Here is a 19,239-nt window from a genome sequence, read left to right as displayed (position 1 = left end):
AAATCTGTTTCCCAGGCTCAAAGTACTCCCAGAAACCACTGAGGAGTTAGATATTCTGCAACATGTGCAGCACAGCCCATGGATTTTAGTCAGGAGGTAGAGTAGCATAAGAACATTGAATGTCCCAGTCTTAGGATATAGCGCTTCACAGGATATTTGAGGCATTCTCCACTTCCCACGTCCCTCAGCACCAGGATAGGACGAGGTTGGCTTTCTGTTCCACACTGACTTCACAAGGATGCTGTTTCATCCTTGTGTAGGAGTACGTCTTTGAGTTTCTTATTCCCACCCTCATGGTTTTTATCCCATTTTTTTCTGGTCTGCTTGGGACCTGGTCCAGCAATCATCCCCTCCACCTCGTCTATCTTTAATTTTCACTTTCCCCTTTCTGCTTGACGTAGGAACATGCTGACACTTGGTATTGTCAACTCTTAAAATCACACAGCTTATGCTTTGCGTTGTATTATGAATCTCAATGTTGGCATTATCTTTCTTTCACCCCACTTGGCATTTTTGCATTTACCTCCTTTTGTTGTTAAATCACATGTATCTCTATAAGCTACTTTAAATCCTTCTGGAAACAGGCCTGAATCTAAGGGCATGCAAATATTCATATTCATATGATCTAACAGGTATCATAGCCAGCGTTTCATCCGGTATCTAGCAAAGTCAGTTCCAAATGAAAGTGAGAACTCAATGAGCAAATGAATGTCTTAGGTAACATGCAATTAGAACAACAAATAAAAGTGAGATTTTTGTTTTAAGACTGTCCCTAGTTCTACAAAAAGCGTTGTGGGTTCCAAGATCTCAATTAATCTGATCTCTGGTAACCTGATCTTTCTAGTGACCAATTCTGAAACAACCACCTTTCTCAGGCAGACGGGAAGGTAGTGTATGTGTGGCTGCAAACCAGTCTCAACAAGCAAAGGACAGTGAGTGTAACCTGGATCTCGGACTACCCTAGTCTCTCTGAGGCTTCAGTCATCTCACAACCTCATGAGGTTATTAAGAACATTAAATACAATTATGTATGATAAAGCCCTTCATAGAAATATAAATTTTTGTATAAAAGTTAAGCAAACTAGTTGGTAAATTTAGCCACCCTACCTAAAATGTATCCCCTTGAACAGCAAAAGGATTTCAATTTCACTTGGAGGATGAATTACAGCAAGAATAAATCTAACATGAGGTTAACATTTGACATGTATATTGCCACACGTATCTGTTTTTCAAATCTATTCCTTCAAGAAAGAAAAAGTGCAAACTATAAGCTCTAGAATGAAAAGAAATGATTATCAGTAACAGAAACCAGCCCTCTGATTACTGAACTACATGTAGTACAGAGTAAGGTAGAATTTTGAGATGAATCCAATTTATGTCATGGAGGTATAGCTCAACTGTCAGCACATCCCCAGTTCACTGAGTAACCATCCCATTCATTCTTTATAAAACATATTCAAGATGCAAAGCAGAATCACAGCAGGCTTATAGGACTTCAGTGCATTATGACTTACTGAAAAGCTTATTGTCTACAGTGCCACTTATGTGGTACTCCTACAAGAAATCGTTTAACCTAAATCCAATCATGAGAAAACAGGCAAGTCCACATTGAGAGAGATTCTGCAGAACAACCGAACCCAGGACTCAAAAATAGCAGCCTTTTAAAGAAAATAAGCTAGGGAACTACTACAGATTAAAGGAGACTAAAAGAGACAAATAAATGCAATGTGTGCTCCTTGGTTGAATCCTGAATTGGAAAAAAGACTATAAAGGACATTTTTGGGACACCCGGGGAAATTTGAATATACACAAATTTTAGATATAGGATTATATCAGTGTTACATTTCCTGAAAGTGGTAAGTGAATTGTAGTCATGTAGCCATGCCCTTGTTCTTGGGAAATAGATGATGAAATATTTAGGCGTGAAGTGTGATGTAAAACATTTAAAATTCACAGATAATATTAAGCAGTTCAGGAGGGAAAAAAAAGTGTGTATGTGATAGGTAGATAGAGGCAAATCTAGGTAAAGAATATATGTATACTCGATGTACTCTTCTTGCCAAGTTTCCATAGGTCGAAAGATTTCAAAATGAAAATACAAAAAAATCAAAAAATTATATAAAAATTCTACTTCTGCTATTTCTATGTTGCAGGACCAAATCTTTGCAACCCTGTCCGGCTATCTTTAGCTTGTCTCCAGAACTACTCAGATTCTTCATTTGCTAAGTCTCCTTATGAGTTCATTCTTTCCTCCTGGAGTTTTACTACCCTCAACTTTCCCACCATTTCCTCTTAAGCAATTTATCTAGCATCGGCTGTGATAACACCACTCTTTGCTTATTCACCTTACTCTCTGCTCCTTTGGCCTCCTTTGCATTTATCTTGCTGTCCTCTTCTATTGCCTTAGGACCAGTTGTCATCCTCCAAGTTCAGTTTTGAGATCTTTACTATTTCCATTTTTCCTGCATTAAGGGCACTAAGCACTCCTGCTCAAATTGTTCTCCTTATGAGACTTAATCTGTCCTGCATTTCTGCCCTATCTTCAGTCCCATAACTTCTTTGGAACTCCTGCTGCTAACTGAATATGCCTAAGTCCATTCCACTCTATCCCTCTGATGTATCCAAACTGTGTAACACTCCTCTCGTCCCCTCAATTCATAACCTTGATAGAAAATATCCTATTGACTATATAAGCCAACCTAAAGGAAATATTGAACACTACAAAATATATTGATATGTTCACATCACTTAAATAAAGGAGCATGGGGATATGATTGGCTGTTGAAACTAAACTACCCAGGGAGCACATCTTTATTGGTATGTCCAATAATTGGGAATATCTTGAACCAAGGACAATAAATTGCTATTTGACATTTTGCCTTTGTCCTCTAACACTTCCAACTTTTAATGGGAAATTCAGCCACCCTGAATATCCCTGCATCTTTTGAAAAGTCTCTTATCAGGAGTAAGCTGTATGCCCATCACTATAGACCTGTATTTCCCATTCAAGATGTTATAGAATCTTCCCCCAAGTAGCTCTTTGAGGGCAAAGAAAGTGTAGCTCAACCCTCAGTTCAGTCACAGTGGCTCTGCTGTCTCCGTCTGTCCCTATACCTTCAATGCCTCCATCCTATTCCCACCAAAAACTTAAAAAATAAGGATGTTTTTTACTGTCCATGGCTTTGTGTTTAATAAACAATTTGCAGTGACAGGTAAAAAATCACTTAAACTTCCATGAACATGTTTCCTCATCAATGAGGCAGGAGGAGGCTGTCATCTCTGAGGTACCTTCTAGCCCTGAGACTCCCTGATTGCAAGAGTGCTACACAATATCTTTTGCAATTAAGATGGTAATGCTTTGATAGCAATAATTCATTGCTGAATATACCAATGGACTAATAGTGTGCAGAATTCTCTATACAATTAAAAGGAGTCATGAGTCAACAAATACACCTCCATACAAGCCAGAGAGACATCGACCCTGGTCCTGCCCTCCCAGGGCTCTAGTCCAGATGTGTGTGTATGTGTGTGTTGGCAGAGTTGGGAGGGGCAGGATGCAGAATGGCAGAGGGAGAATCAACCATAAAGCATCTTATCACATAGATAATTCCACCTCTCTTAGGGACCCCAGAGATGTAATAATAACAGGAATGCCCAACACTTATTTAGGGCTCACCATGCTCCATTTAATCCACACCTTAGGATGTAGTTACATGTTAAAATGCAGTCTTATTATCTCTAATTGTCAGAGTAGGACACTAAAATCCAGGAAGGTGAGGTGAATTGCCCAAGGTCACAGCACTAGTTAAGTGGCAGAGTGGATATTCAAGCCCACTTGGCTCTAGGACCTGCTCCCTTAGCCACTACAGTTCCCAAAGGCAGCGAGCAGTTTCCTCACCATAACCCCAGGGCCTTCTGCAAATTTAGCACCCCCAGTCTGGAGTGTCTTCCCTCCCATGAGTCTGGGTTGGAGCTGAGGTCTCTGCCCCTCCTCACTGACTGTGTGGCAGTCTAGTGATCCCCACTTCTACCCCCATCCCCATCCACTGGAGGCTCTTCGATCTCCTCACCATAGCCTCAGCTGATTGGCAAACCCTGGCATCAATCGTCCTAATGTTGCTCAGCTGGGTGAATGCCTGGACCCTGCCCCTGTAGGAAGTGGCCACCTGCCTCAGCAACAGGATCATTGCCAACCCGACTGGTGTGAGAGGGGCTGTGGATGTCCTGTGTGGTCCAGAGCAGGAGTCAGAGGCAGTACAAGGCTGCCCACCTCCCTCTGCATCACCATCTTCCTTGTAGCTCTGCTGAACCTGCTTGTCTACATTACTGGGGCCGGGTATAACACCTCTGTAGAAGACAAGGAGCCCACGGTCCTCCTGGCACTCAGCTCTGGGATTATCTTTTTCTTCCCAGTCCTGACTCTAATCCGCATCTGCTGGACAGCCCGCAGCATCATCCCCAACACTGACAAGCACCTAGGATGGGCTGCCTCAGCCTCTGGCTGAATAAAGGGAGGCTGATGTGCTCTAAGTGCAGCTCTGAGGGATCCAGGGCTCCAGCCCTTACATGGTACTTTGCTCTGCCTCTGCCTCACCTGGTACCTCTTTGGGACCCTCTGAGTATCCCCACTAAGAATTATCTCTGAGGAGAATGGGAGAGTGAAGGCTCTTTTAACAATGGAGACTTCCCCTCTTAAACTGGAGTCATCGAAGTGATGCCTGCCAGCTTTGGGGTTGGTTTTATATTTATTTTCTTGCTTTTTGGTGGGTTTTGTTTTTTCTGTTTTTTTTTTTTTTTTTTTTAATCCATTGAATGATTGAACCAAGAAAATGACTCGGACTCCTACCCTGGACTCTGTTGCTGGTGTTCTCACCTTTGGATGATGGAGTCAGAAATGATGCTTTGAAGCTTCTGGATCATCATCCCTCCTCCAAGGCCTGGAAATGGAGCTCCTGGTCACATCCCCACCTTGGAGGTAAAGCTGGAGATGTGGACCTACCATAAAAGGCTGCTTTCTGTCCTGGCTCTTCCTGACAAAACAGTCTCTCTCTGAGTGGACCTGCTGCTGTCGGGGGAGGAGCCTCCCTGGACCTGAAGGGACACACACCCGCTTTCCTCTCAACCTCTGGAACACCCCACCCCCACTTAGGATAACTCCTAGAACTTCAGCAGATAAGTTACCAAGGAAGCCTCACCTCCAAGACTTCTGACCTCTGGTTCCTGTGTCCCCTTCAATCTGTCACAATGTGCCCTCTGGGACTGGGGACTTCCGGCCCTCCCCAAGTCCCGGCTATGCTTCAGTCCCTCTACCCTTTCACTTCTTACTCACTGTAAGTTTCTGCTTATGCCCTGCCCCGTACTCATAAGTTTTTCCCTAAACAAAATGAGTAACTGTATATATGTGTGTGTGTGTGTGTGTATGTGTGTGTGTGTGTGTGTGTGTGTGTGTGTGTGTGTGTGTGTGTGTGTTTAAAGAGGAAGAATTAGGAGAGGCATCTACAGTTCAAGGGGCATCTTGACCATCAGTGGCCTTGGTTAAAACTTGGCAGATAAGTTTACAATCATGGCAAAACCATTGAAGATTTTTATATTTATCTTTATTAATTTTATCCTAAATATGCACATGAGGTATTCTGGATCATAAGCAGATTTTGTGTTCATTACGTTACAGTAAATAAGAAGCACACTGGCCCCCCTAGGGTACTGCAATGAGAGCCAGGTCAAGTGTCTTACACAAGTAGCTGGATACTCCATAGGTGAGTGATGACAAAAAGTGATTTTTCTCTGCTTATAAGGGAAGCAGCTGCCCCCTCCCTTCCTGAAATAGTCTCCTTAGAAATATCTCTGAGTCCTTTTTCCTTATGTGAATAAAATAACTCCAGGAGCCAGATAACCCCATGTACCTCAGTTTTTATGACCTAGAGATGTCTCCAAGGTCTGGGCTTCATACCAAAGGAGACAGCACTGCCATTGGTCATCCTGATACCCTGGGGCTTAACCTAGGGACCTAGTTTGTGTTGTAACCATTTGGCTCTTTCAGGGACATGAGAGAAATTGTATTGTCACTTCAGATCAAAGCAAGTACCCCGACAAGTGGATACAGATCTAATTCTCATGGTATGTAAAAAGTGTTGGGAGGTTTGGGGTTTTTACCAGAGCACGAGGAAGTCCAAGGACCTTTTATTTCCCTGTAAACACCCACAGTGTTCTAAAACCAAGGAATGCCTAGAAATTTCTGGTGTCCAGAAAATTGACTTTATTCATTAAGTTTTTGAATATATACTTTGTGAAAAGGTGAGTAAGATGTAGTTCCCGTCCCTAAGTTGCAATGGTGCATGTGGTCAATTTGTTATAGGCCAATGGGACTTGAAACTACTGCTTACACAGTTTCAGAGCAGACCCACCAACATCACAATATAGGCAGGCTTACTGTTAAATAGCAAGAAAAGATTCTAACCAGATGTTTTGCCTCAGATCAACCACATGAAAATTGCTGCCTCACTGTCACTGCACACAGCTGTCCTGAAGATGTGTACTATTAACAGAAACTTACTTATCCAGACCCCTCTGCAGTTCACAAAATGCAACACCCATAGAATTGATCTCCATAAAAATTAGAAGAGTGATTAGTATAGCCCAGAAGTGACTCGCCCAAAGTCATATGATGAATAAACAGTAGAATTCAAATTCTGATTCAGATCTTTGATTATAAAACCTGAATCCTTTTCACTAAGTGAATTCTATATAATTCTATGTAAGCACTCAATATTTATAATATTATAATGTTAATTATTGCAATAGTTGCTGTATATCTCATTCAAGTTCTGAGGACATGAAAATGTTAAAAATTCTTAAACGAGACCAGTTTAAGAAACTGTATAAGAATGCATTGAAGTCCTACTTGTTACCATACAGCATAAATCAAATACTGGGAAATGGCAGCAGTAAGTGGGCTAATAGAGTATGTGATAATCTAAGATGACATCACTTTTTTTTTAATCCCTCTCCCCGCACCACCGGCAATTTCTGGCAACCACTGATCTTTTTACTGTCTACGTAGTTTTGACTTTTCCAGAATGTCATAGAGTTGGATCACACAGTATATAGCCTTTTCTGACTGTCTTTCCACCTAGTAATACACATTTAAGATTCCTCCCTGCATTTTCATAGCTTGATAGCTCATTCCTTTTTAGCACTGAATAATATGCTACTAATAATAATATGCTATTATTACTAATTACTAATATTATTACTAATAATAATATGCTAATAATGTCTTGATATACCACAGTTTATTTATCCATTCACCTACTAAAGGCATCTTGGTTGCTTCCAGATTTGGCAATTTTGAATAAAGCTGCTGTAAACATCTGTGCAGGTTTCTGTGTGAGTTTTCAGCTTTTGTGGGTAAATACCAAGGAGTGTGATTGCTGGATTATATTGTAAGAGTATGTTTTAGTTCTGTAAGAAACCACCAAACTGACTTCCAAAGTGTCTGTACCATTTTGCATTCCCACCAGTAAATTCCACATCCTTGTCAACATTTAAAGCTGTCAGTATTCTGGATTTTGGCCATTCTAATAGGAGTGCAGTGATATCTCATTGTTTTTGTTTTTTGCTGTACGCGGGCCTCTCACTGTTGTGGCCTCTCCCGTTGCGGAGCACAGGCTCCGGACGCGCGGGCTCAACGGCCATGGCTCACGGACCCAGCCGCTCCATGGCATGTGGGATCTTCCCGGACCAGGGCACGAACCCGTGTCCCCTGCATCGGCAGGCGGACTCTCAACCACTGCGCCACTAGGGAAGCCCTATCTCATTGTTTTAATCACATTTCCTTGCTGACTTACGGTGTGAAGCATCTTTTCATATGCTTACTTGCCAACTGTAGATCTCCGTGAGGTGTCTGTTAAGGTCTTTGGCTCATTTTTCAGTCAAAGTATTTTCTTATTGTTGAGTTTTAAGAGTTCTTTCACATTTTGGTTAACCCTCCTTTATCAGATGTCTTTTATAAATATTCTTTCCCAGCCTGCGGTTGTCTTCTCATTCTCTTAACACTGTCTTTCCCAGAGGAGTTTTTAATTTTAGTGACGTACAATTTATCAATTCTTTCCTTCATAGGTTGTGCCTTTGGTGTTTTTTTTTTTTTAATTTTATTTTATTTTTCCTGGCCATGCCACATGTGTGGCATGCAGGACCTTAGTTCCCTGACCAGGGATTGAACCCATGCCCCCTGCAGTGGAAGTGCGGCGTCTTAACCACTGGACTGCCAGGGAAGTCCCATGCCTTTGGTTTTGTATCTAAAAAGTTATTACTATACCCAAGGCCACCTATATTTTCTTCCATGTTATCTTTTAGGAGTTTTGTAGTTTTGCACTTTACATTTAGGTCTGTGATCCATTTTTAGTTAATTTTTGTGAAGGGTGTTAGGTCTATGTTTGGATTCAATTTTTTGCATATGGATATTCAGTTGTCCCAAAATCATTAGTTGAAAAGACTATCTTTGTGCCATTGTATTGCCTTTGTTCTTTTGTCAAAGATCAGTTGACTATATTTACATAGGTCTATTTCTTGGCTTTCTATTCTGTTCCACTGATCTATTTGTCTGTTGTTTTGCCAGTACACTGTCTTGATTATTGTAGCTTTATGTAAGTCTTGAAGTCAGGTAGAGCCTGTCCTCTAACATTGCTCTCCTTCAATGTTGTGTTGGCTATTCTGGGTCTTTTGCATCTCCATACAAACTTTAGAATGTGTATGCCAATATCCACAAAATAACTTACTGGGATTTTGATTGGCATTGCATTGAATCTAATATCAAGTTGGGAAGAATTGACATCATCACAATATTGAGTCTTCCTATCCCTGAACATGGAATATCTCTCCATTTATTTAGTTCTTTGATTTTGTTCATCAGAATTTTGTAGTTTTCTTCATAGGGATCTTGCACATATTTTGTTACATTATACCCAAGTATTTCATTTTTTGATACTAATATAAATGGTAGTATGTACATTTGAAACTTAATTTCAAATTTCACTTGTTCATTGATAGTATATAGGAAAATGACTGACTTTTGTATATTAACCTTGGATCCTGCAACCTTGATATAATAACTTATTAGTTCCAAGAGTTTTTTTGTTCATACTCTCAGATTTGCTACATAGATGATTATGTCATCTGTGAACACAGTTTTATTTCTTCCTTCCCAATGTGTATATCTTTTATTTCTTTTTCTTATCTTGTTGCATCCACTAGAACTTCCAGTATGATGCTGAAAAGGAGTGATGAGAAGGGACAGCCTTACCTTGTGTCTGATCTTAGTGGGAAAGCATCAAGTTTCTCACCATGAAGTATGATGTTAGCTGTAGTTTTGTTGTTGTATTTGTTTGGTAGATATTCTTTATCAAGTTGGGGAATGTCTCCCTATTCATAGTTTACTGAGTGTTTTTATCATGAATGAATATTGGATTTTATCATGAATGAGTATAGTTTTCCATCTATTGTTATGATCACTAGATTGTTCTCTTTTAGCCTCTTGATGTGATGGATTATATTAGTTGATTTTCAAATGTTGAACCAGTCTTGCATACCTGGGACAAATTCCACTTGGTGGTGGTATATAATATTTTTTATATAGTTGGGCCTCTGTATCCATGGGTTCCATATCTATGGATTCAAACAACCGTGGGATCAAAAATATTTGAAAAAAATTTCCAGATAGTTCCAAAAAGCAAAACTTGAATTTTCTGTGCACCAGCAACTATTTACTTAGAATTTGCATTGTATTTACGACTATTTACACGGTATTTACATTGTATTAGGTATTATAAGTAATCTAGAGATGATTTAAAGTATACAAAAAGATACACATAGGTTATATGCACATGTTACAGAATTTTATATAAGGGACTTGAGCATCTACAGATTTTGGTACCTGCAGTGGGTCCTGAAACCAATCCCTGGTGCATACTGTGGCAAAACTGTACGTTATTGAATTTGACTTGCTTTTATTTATTTTTTTTTTTGAGGATTTGTACATCCATGTTCATGACAGACATTATTCTGTAGCTTTCTTTTCCTGTAATGTTTTTGTCTGATTTGGTATTGGGGTGATCCTGACCTCACAGAATGAGTTAGGAAGTATTCCCTCTGTTTCTCTCCTCTGAAAGAGATTGTAAAGAACTGGTATAATTTCTTCCTTAAATATTTGGTAGAATTCACCAGTTAACTCATTTGAGCTTGGTGCTTTCTATTTTGGAAGGTTGTTAATTACTGATTCACTTTCTTTAACAGATATAGATCTATTCAGATTGTGTATTTCTTCTTGCGTGAATTTTAGCAGAATGTGTCTTTCAAAGAATTGGTCCCAGGGCTTCCCTGGTGGCGCAGTAGTTAAGAATCCACCTGCAAATGCAGGGGACACGGGTTTGAGCCCTGGTCTGGGAAGATCCCACATGCCGTGGAGCAACTAAGCCCATGCGCCACAACTACTGAGCCTGCGCTCTAGAGCCCATGAGCCACAACTACTGAGCCCACGTGCCACAACTACTGAAGCCCGTGAACCTAGAGCCCATGCTCCTCAACAAGAGAAGCCACCACAATGAGAAGCCTGTGCACCACAATGAAGAGTAGCCCCCACCTGCCGCAACTAGAGAAAGCTCGCACGCAGCAACAAACACCCAACGCAGCCAAAGATTACATAAATAAATAAATAAATTTATTTATTTAAAAAAATAAGAATTGGTCCCTTTCATCTGGGTTATCAAATTTATGGGCATAGAGTTGTCCACAGAATTTCTTGATTGTCCTTTTAATGTCCATGGGATGTTTAGTGATGTCCTCTCTTTCATTTCTGTTATTAGTAATTTGTGTGCTCTTTTTTTCTTAGCCTGGCTAGACGCTTATCAATTTTATTCATATTTTCAAAGAAACAGCTTTTGGTTTTACTGATTTTCTCTATCGATGTCCTGTTTTCAATTTCATTTATTTTTGCTCTAATTTTTTTTACTTCTATTGAGATATAATTGACATACACAGCACTGTATAAGTTTAAGGTGTACTGCATAATGATTCGACTTACACACATCATGAAACGATTATCACAATAAGTTCAGTAAATATCCATCATCTCATATAGATACAAAACTAAAGAAATCAAAGAAAAGTTTTTTCCTTGAGATGGGCACTCTTAGGATTTACTCTCAAACAACTTTCATATGTAACATACAGCAGTGTTATTTATTATGTTGTACATTACATCCCTTGTACTTATTTATCTTACAACTAGAAGTTTGTGCCTTTTGAACACCTTCGTCTAATTCTCCCTCCCACCCTCCCATAACCACAAATCTGATCTCCCTTCCTATGAGTTTGTAATTTTTTTAATTTTATTGGAGTATAGTTGCTTCATTTTTGAATAATAACTAAACGATAACACTATGTTAGTTCCTGGTATACAGTATAGTGATTCAGTATTGTTATACATTTCAAAATGATCACCACGATAAGTCTAGTTACCATCTGTCATCATACAGAGATATAATTATTGACTATATTCCCCACACAGTACATTTCATACCTATGACTCATTTATTTTGTAACTGGAAGTTTGTGCCTCTTAATCTCCCTCACCTATTTCTCTCATTTCCCCACTCCCTTCCCCTCTGGCAACGACCTGCTTGTTCTCTGTACCTATGACTCTTTGTTTTTTCATTTTTGGTTGTTTTATTTTTTAGATTCCACATATAAGTGAAATCATACAGTATTTGTCTTTGTCCGACTTATTTCTCTGAGTATATGATACACTTTGGGGTCCATCTGTTTTGTTGCAAATGTTAAGATTTCATTCTATTTTATGGCTGAGTAATATTCCATTACTATATATATATATATATATATATATATATATATATATATAGTTGCTTCCATATCTTGGCTATTGTAAATAATGCTGCAATGAATAGAGGAGTGCATGTATCTTTTTAAATTAGTGTTTTTGTTTTCTTCAGATAAATACCCAGGAAAGGAATTGCTGGATCGTATGGTAGTTCTATTTTTAATATTTTGAGAAACCTCCCTACTGTTTTCCATAGTGGCTGCTTTTAATTTCACCAATTTCTGCTCTCATTTTTATGATTTCTTTTCTTCTTCTTACTTTGGATTTAATTCACTTTTCTTTTTCTAGTTTCCTCAGGTGGAAACTTAGATTATTGATTGTAGAAATTTCTTTTCTAATGTATGCATTCAATGCTATAAAATTTCCTCTAAACACTGCTTTCGCTGTATCCCACATATTTTGATAAATTGTGTTTTAATTTTCATTCAGTTGAAAGTATTTTTTAAATTCTCTTGAGATATCTTCTTTGACTAATATGTTATTTAGAAGTGTGTTGCTTAATCACAGCATATTTTGGAACCTTTCAATTATCTTCCTTGTCTTGATTTCTAGTTAATCCCATCACAGTCAAAGAGCAGACATTTCAATATTTCTATTCTCTTAAATTTGTTAAGGTGTGTTTTATTCCAGAATGTGGTCTCGGTGAATGTTCATCTTGGTGAATGTTCCATGTGAGCTTGAGAAGAATATATATTTTACTGTTGTTGGATGAAGTGATCTGTTATTATATCCAGTCGATTGATGGTGTTGTTGAGTTCAGCTATGTCCTTACTGATTTTTCCCCTGCTGGATCTGTCCATTCTGATAGAGGGGCACTGAAGTCTCCAATTATGATAGTGGATTCATCTATTTCTCTTTGTAACTCCATTAGCTTTTGCCTTACATGTTTTAATGCTATATCACTTTTTTTAGCAAAGGTATTTTGTAAATTTTATAAAATTATATTAATATTTTAATGCAAATGCTTAACACTTAAAATTATCAAAGCTCAATTTAAATACAAAATTTTATTTAATAAAGATGATTAACTCCAAGAATTATACAGCATTTCATTTCTGCTACATAATGCCAACCCTATGCAATACAATAAGAACTGTATCATTCACTGTTCATTTTTTCCACTGCTCTTCTGAATCCTAAAGGGCAGAGGGGGAGGTAATCAAACAGACACAAAACAAAATACAATCCAAATAAACTGAGCAGAGTGATTCCTGATAGTTATAAGTACATTTTGACTAAGTTCTCTAACCAAGTAGCTAGGGGATAAATGCAGGTATTGCTCCCAGGTTGATAAGAGGCTTTGTTGCCACAACTTAGTAAAAGCTTTGTACTAAGTACTTACTGTACTTAGTAAAAAGCTTTGTCACAGTTTAAGGATGCATGTTCTTTAGATAGTTATTACACATACACAGTGTCTGTAAATACTAGAAATATAAGTTAGACAGGGTCTATGTATTCCTCAAAAGTTGGGTACAGTTTTAAAAAAGGTGAAGTAACATGAGTTTCAAAGTCCACAGGAATCCTGCCTGAAGAGTTTGAACCGCTGCCAATAATTCATCTTCACTGTGCGAGATTCTTAACTCTGGGACCCTTAGGGTTTGTCCAAACTGGATTTTCTGGCTTTCAGTATAGCAAGTGCATCTTTCACTGTGTGGTAAATAACATTCTTCACCTGTAATTTATCTTCATGATTAGCATGTGTTTGTGACAGATACCAGAATTCCCGAGTAAGCCAGGAGCATTGTTTACCATGCTCTGGAGAAACAAAATCTTCAGTCACTTTGAAACGGCTATATAAGTTATGAACTTTATATGGAATTCCAGATGGGATAAATGCCACATCTCTGGGAAACTGTATAATAGCCCAGCCTTGGACTCCATACTCTTTTTTTTTTTTTTTTTTTTTTTTTTTTTTTTGCGGTACGCGGGCCTCTCACTGTTGTGGCCTCTCCCGTCGCGGAGCACAGGCTCCGGACGCGCAGGCTCAGCGGCCATGGCTCACGGGCCCAGCCGCTCTGCGGCATGTGGGATCTTCGCGGACCGGGGCACGAACCCGTGTCCCCTGCATCCGCAGGCGGACTCTCAACCACTGCGCCACCAGGGAAGCCCAAACTCCATCCTCTTGATGAAGATGCTTTCTTAGTGATCAGTCTAAATACCAGCTCTGATCACTGATAAGACCATGGCTGCAGGGTTTTCTTGAATTTGCTCTTCTGTTGCCTTTTTAGGAATCCACATTATCTTCTTTGTGTCTTCATTAGCATATATTTGCCAGAAGGCTTCTGGCTTCTCTTTTCTTCCAATAAATTGCTTTACTGTGAGTTCATGAGAATATCCATCTTGCACAATTTTAAGGACTTCTTGGTCACACTCTCCTTTGGGATTTCCTACATAGACCAGGACATTAGCTCCTTTGGGATTTCCTACATAGACCAGGACATTAGCTGCATCTGATACGTCTCAGTAAAGACATTGCTCCACACTTTTGATCTTCTGGAGTAATCAATCCATAATTAATCTTGGGACCCCAGTCTGGCCAAATAAAGTAGTCTGACAGCCTAGAGACAAAATTCAATTTATCATCTCACCCTGTGTACTCAAGCAGTGGGTGCTGGCCATCAGATCAGCAAACCCGGAGCGCATCATATCTCTAAAATCTCCCCCTGATAGCCAGTCCTTAAGTATCAGCATTGTTAATTCGTTTTCATTTTCCAGGAGATTTGGAACATCTTCAAATCCATTCCAGAAGTATCCTACTATGGCTTCTGTGATTATTTCACTGGTCCTTGGTATAGACTGAATGTTTGTGTCCTCCCAAAATTCGTATGTTGAAACCTAATCCCCAGTTGTGATGGTATTTGGAAGTGGGGACTTAGGTTTGAAGGCAGAACCCTTATGAATGGGATTAGTGCCCTTATAGAAGAGACCCCAGAGAGCTCCATTACTCCCTTCCATCACATGAGGACACAATGAACACAGCCATCTATTCCAGTGGAAAGTGCTACAAAGTCATGTGCCAAAAGGTGTAGCTGTATAATTCCATTACAGAGAGGGAATGAAGGACTGGGAACAAAAATTCAATCTATCCCCTCATTCCAACAAACTGGGGAATGAAAGAAAGAAATGAGTGTTGAGTAGACATCCAATTGTGTCGACACCAGAGTAGTCAAAAGAAGCCTTAGAAACTTATTTTTCTGATTTAGTTAGCAGGAAGAAGAGGAGGAAGTAAGGAAATGGTAGAGTTACAAATTGTTTTCTGGGCAGGGGTTTCCAGCTACAACATTGCTGGACAGTTGAATAGGCTGATATAGACTGTTTAATAACTCAAACTCTCAGTTTCATAGTCTGAATGCCTGTGAATAGCAAACATCTCTGATGTAGTATGTGCCTGGTACTACACTAAGTACTTTACATGCATTAGCTCATTTTATCCTCACAACAAACCTATGAAGCTATTCTCACTTTACAGTTGAGAGGTCAAATAACTTAGGCAGCTGCTTACGCATGTGAAAGCTATGATTAGAGCCCAGATCTCTCTGATTTCATTCACTCAGGCATCCACTACTTGCCAGGCATTGAGCTGAGGACGCAGACCAACGACACAGCCCCTGCCCTCCAGGACTTCAGATCTTAAGTTTCTAAGCTGTACATCCCACTAGATGTTACATGTCAACTAAAAACAATGAATCCAAGACAAACATGCGTGTTATTTTTTAAATGAATATACTTTATGTCAGTTACACTTCTGAAGGCTTATCATGTCATACGTCAATAAACTATCATACCAACTCTTTGAAGTAGGTACTATTATTCCCCATTTTAAATATTAAGAAACTGAGATCCCTAGAGGTTACCTTTGTTATACACTAGAAAGTGATGGAGCAGGATTAGAAACCAAGCCATCTGACTCTAGAGCCTACCTTTCACCACACCTGCCACGTGCAGCACATGGTTAATAAAATACAGGTTTCTTCAAGTATAGTAATGAATCAATATAGCTTTTTCTGATGTGTTTTCTCATTAAAAGATACTAGTTATAAACTTATCACATAAAGGCCTGTAAACTATTTCATGGTTAAAAGGGTTCCTCACAGATTTTTTTTTTTTTTTTTTTTTTTTGGTACGCGGGCCTCTCACTGTTGTGGCCTCTCCCATTGCGGAGCACAGGCTCCGGACGCGCAGGCTCAGCGGCCATGGCTCACGGGCGACCGCTCCGTGGCATGTGGGATCTTCCCGGACCAGGGCACGAACCCGTGTCCCCTGCATTGGCAGGCGGACTCTCAGCCTGGTATTTTTAAAGTGTTTCAAAATTATAAACTATGAGGGAAGATATTAAAATATAAAACAATAGGTGTGATTTCTTTTTCCTTAAATCTCAGAGACTGGATTTCATTTATTCCACTATTTTATCTGTGTTTGATGTTCACATAATACTTTACAACTGCTAATTAATCACGGTACATTCCAGCGATTATTATAACATTAAAATCACTTCGCTTGGGGGTGCTGGAGGCGCCACTGGAGCCCGCTTGCCTGACAGCTCCACACAAGAGCCCTAGGTTGGGCGGCAGTTCCAGCCACATCGGCTCGCGGTTCCCGGCCACCTGACGGCACAACCGCGGGCCGACATTGCCGCCGCCCAGGCGACGCTGTTGAGCGCGGTTCCCCGAAGCAGTGGCGCTGCCCGGCTTTGCCCACCGCACTCCGGGCCCCTGGCCCCCGACTCGGCGCTGAGGACAGGACCCCACCGCCCACTCTGCAGCAGCCTGGCACTGCACGATATCCAGGACGCCTTCCAACTCCAGAGCAAATTTTTGAGAACATAAAGCAAGAATATAGTCATTATCAGAAGTGGAGTCATTCAGAAGTTGTTCTTAATCAGAGTAAAGCTTACGTTTCCGAAAGTCGTTCTCCCTCCTCGGCACACCCAGCACCTAGTTCTCCAGGTTCCTCCTGGATGAAGAACGACCAGTCCCCCTTTACTCTCCAACAAATTGGAATAATATGTGGGCATCTCTTAAAAGACTAGAAAGATCATATCTGGGAGGGGTATGAGCAAATCCTCTACACCTAACTAGCAGAATGGTATGAATCTTCTGTGAAATTCACACATCATCAGATTATGCCACGAGGTAGGAAGAGGCCAACAAACTATGTGTCCTGAAGCTTTTTGCGAATCTGGGTGCCAAGCTTGACATCAAGAGATGGCTGCTATCTATAATACTTTTTGCAACTGGTTTGATATCACATTTCACTCCCACTTTACATCCTGAGAACACTTAAATGTTTCTACAGGTCCATTTTAAGACCTTAAAACTTCCTGCTTGCAACAAGGATCTCTTTCTTTTCTGCTCATCCAATAAACAGCTGTGCCCTACTGGGATAGATTTTCCAAACAAAAATACCTGAAGCAACAACTTATCAAAATATACCTTCAGTGGCATTTAACAAGTGGAGTTTCCCTATGCATAGTTGTGTAGGAAAGTGTGTGAATGTGTCTTTTACGTTATTGTTTATTCAAAATTTTTTCTTTTTTTTTTTTTTATCTTGGGGATTCTGGCTGTGAATTTGACACATGATGACTATGGTTAAAAGCATTTCCTTGGTGTACAGAAGATCATTAATGTTTTGGGACCATGTACATTACAACAGTAGATTATGTGTAGGTATTATTATTAAATACAGGGGCTGTTTCCAGGCGCAGAATATGAATCATAAGTTAGTATGGACATCAGATGTTCTTATAATGACATAGCAGAAGTCTATGGTCCTAGGTCTACAAATGCATGGTGGGAGACTAGGACAAAGCAGAAATGAGCCATTTGACAGCTGGATTCTCCCTAGCTGATATTAGGAAAATACTTTGACTCCAACACTTAAAATACCCATGTGGCGTCTGTGTTCATCTCATTCACATAAAGAGCTCCCTGGACACTGAACCTCTAAAAAGAAAACGTCTCCTCTGGAGTAAAAGCATCAGGATTTACTTGGGAGCTTAGCATAGGTGAACACAGGGTGGGTCAGATTCCAGAGGCATTGCTTCTTGGGAGAAACCGCTTCTTGGGAGAAACCACTTGACCTTTGTATCCATTATTAAAAATAGAATTTGGATTCTTTGGTCAGGTTCCCCCAAGTTCTTTTAAGAGGTGTCCACGGTCAACTGCTTAAGCTTTGTTTTGGCAGCCCCCTGACCAAAATTGCTTATGGACTGTTTTTCACCTTGTTTCCAAGGCTGAGGAACAGAAAGCAGCCTCTGCTTGGAGGAAGTGGAAGTATACATTTATTTATTTGCTGCTACTTGTTCGGGACCACATTTTATAAAATGCTTTCTATTATTATTATTTCTAGAAAGAAAAGTTCTATTAAAATTGTTTTAGTTTCAATATAGGATAGGTTTTTTAATAGGGCTTATTTTGAAATATTGAGTTTAATTCAAATGAAAAAAAAAGTTATAGGTAACCTCATTAATGCAGTTGCAAAACTCCTAAATAAAGCATTCACAAACTACACTCATCAATGAACAAGAAATAACACTACACCATAATCAATGGTGGATCTAGAAAGGCAGGGATTTTCCAGCACTGGAAAATCTATTTATGGAGGTCGTTGACTTTTAAATAATATTTAAATCCTTGGTAATAAAGAAGATTCCCTAAGAAAGATGAGTTAGATAGAGAGAAAGTGATTCCCAAAAATGTGACCTGCAACATTTAAAGCTTATGCAAAGGAGACTCCAAAGGAGCAGCCAATGAAATGAGGGTGGAGTAGGAAAGAGGGATGTGTGGTGTCAAGGCATCCAAGAGAAGAAATTGTTTCAAGCGGCCAAGCTCTGAGAGGTTAAGTAACATGAGGACTCAGAATTGACTATTAATTCAGCACAGTGGTGGTCAGTATTTCTGTGATAAACACAATCTCTGTGGAGTCATGGGAGAGGAACCTGATTTGACAGGGTTAAGGAAAAATGTAAAGTGAGGAAATGGAGCCCAGACTGTAGAAAACTCTTTTAAAAAGTTAAGTACTGAAGGGAACAGATAAATGGCGCAGTAGCTTGGCTCTTTTAAGAGGAGTGGGTAAAGAAAGTTTTGTTTCTTTGTATACTATTTAATATTTGTTGTTGTTGTTATTTAAGGATGATAGGTACTGGACATATTTTACACCGAAGGGAATAATCAAGGAATAAAAGTTTGATGATGCAGGAGAGAAAAGAGAGAATTATGGGAGCAATGCTTTCTCCCTCAGCCAGGAACACCTTGCCAATCTCCAGCTCAGGTGAAACTCAACTGTCTGCCATGCTCCCGAACTCAAGCAGCTGAACATAGTGGAGGAAAAAATACACAGCTAGTCTC

This window comes from Delphinus delphis, chromosome 7 (genome assembly GCF_949987515.2).
Source record: "Delphinus delphis chromosome 7, mDelDel1.2, whole genome shotgun sequence".
NCBI lineage: Eukaryota > Metazoa > Chordata > Mammalia > Artiodactyla > Delphinidae > Delphinus > Delphinus delphis.
The sequence above is the reverse complement of the archived record's forward strand: the minus strand, read 5'-3'. Positions refer to the sequence as shown.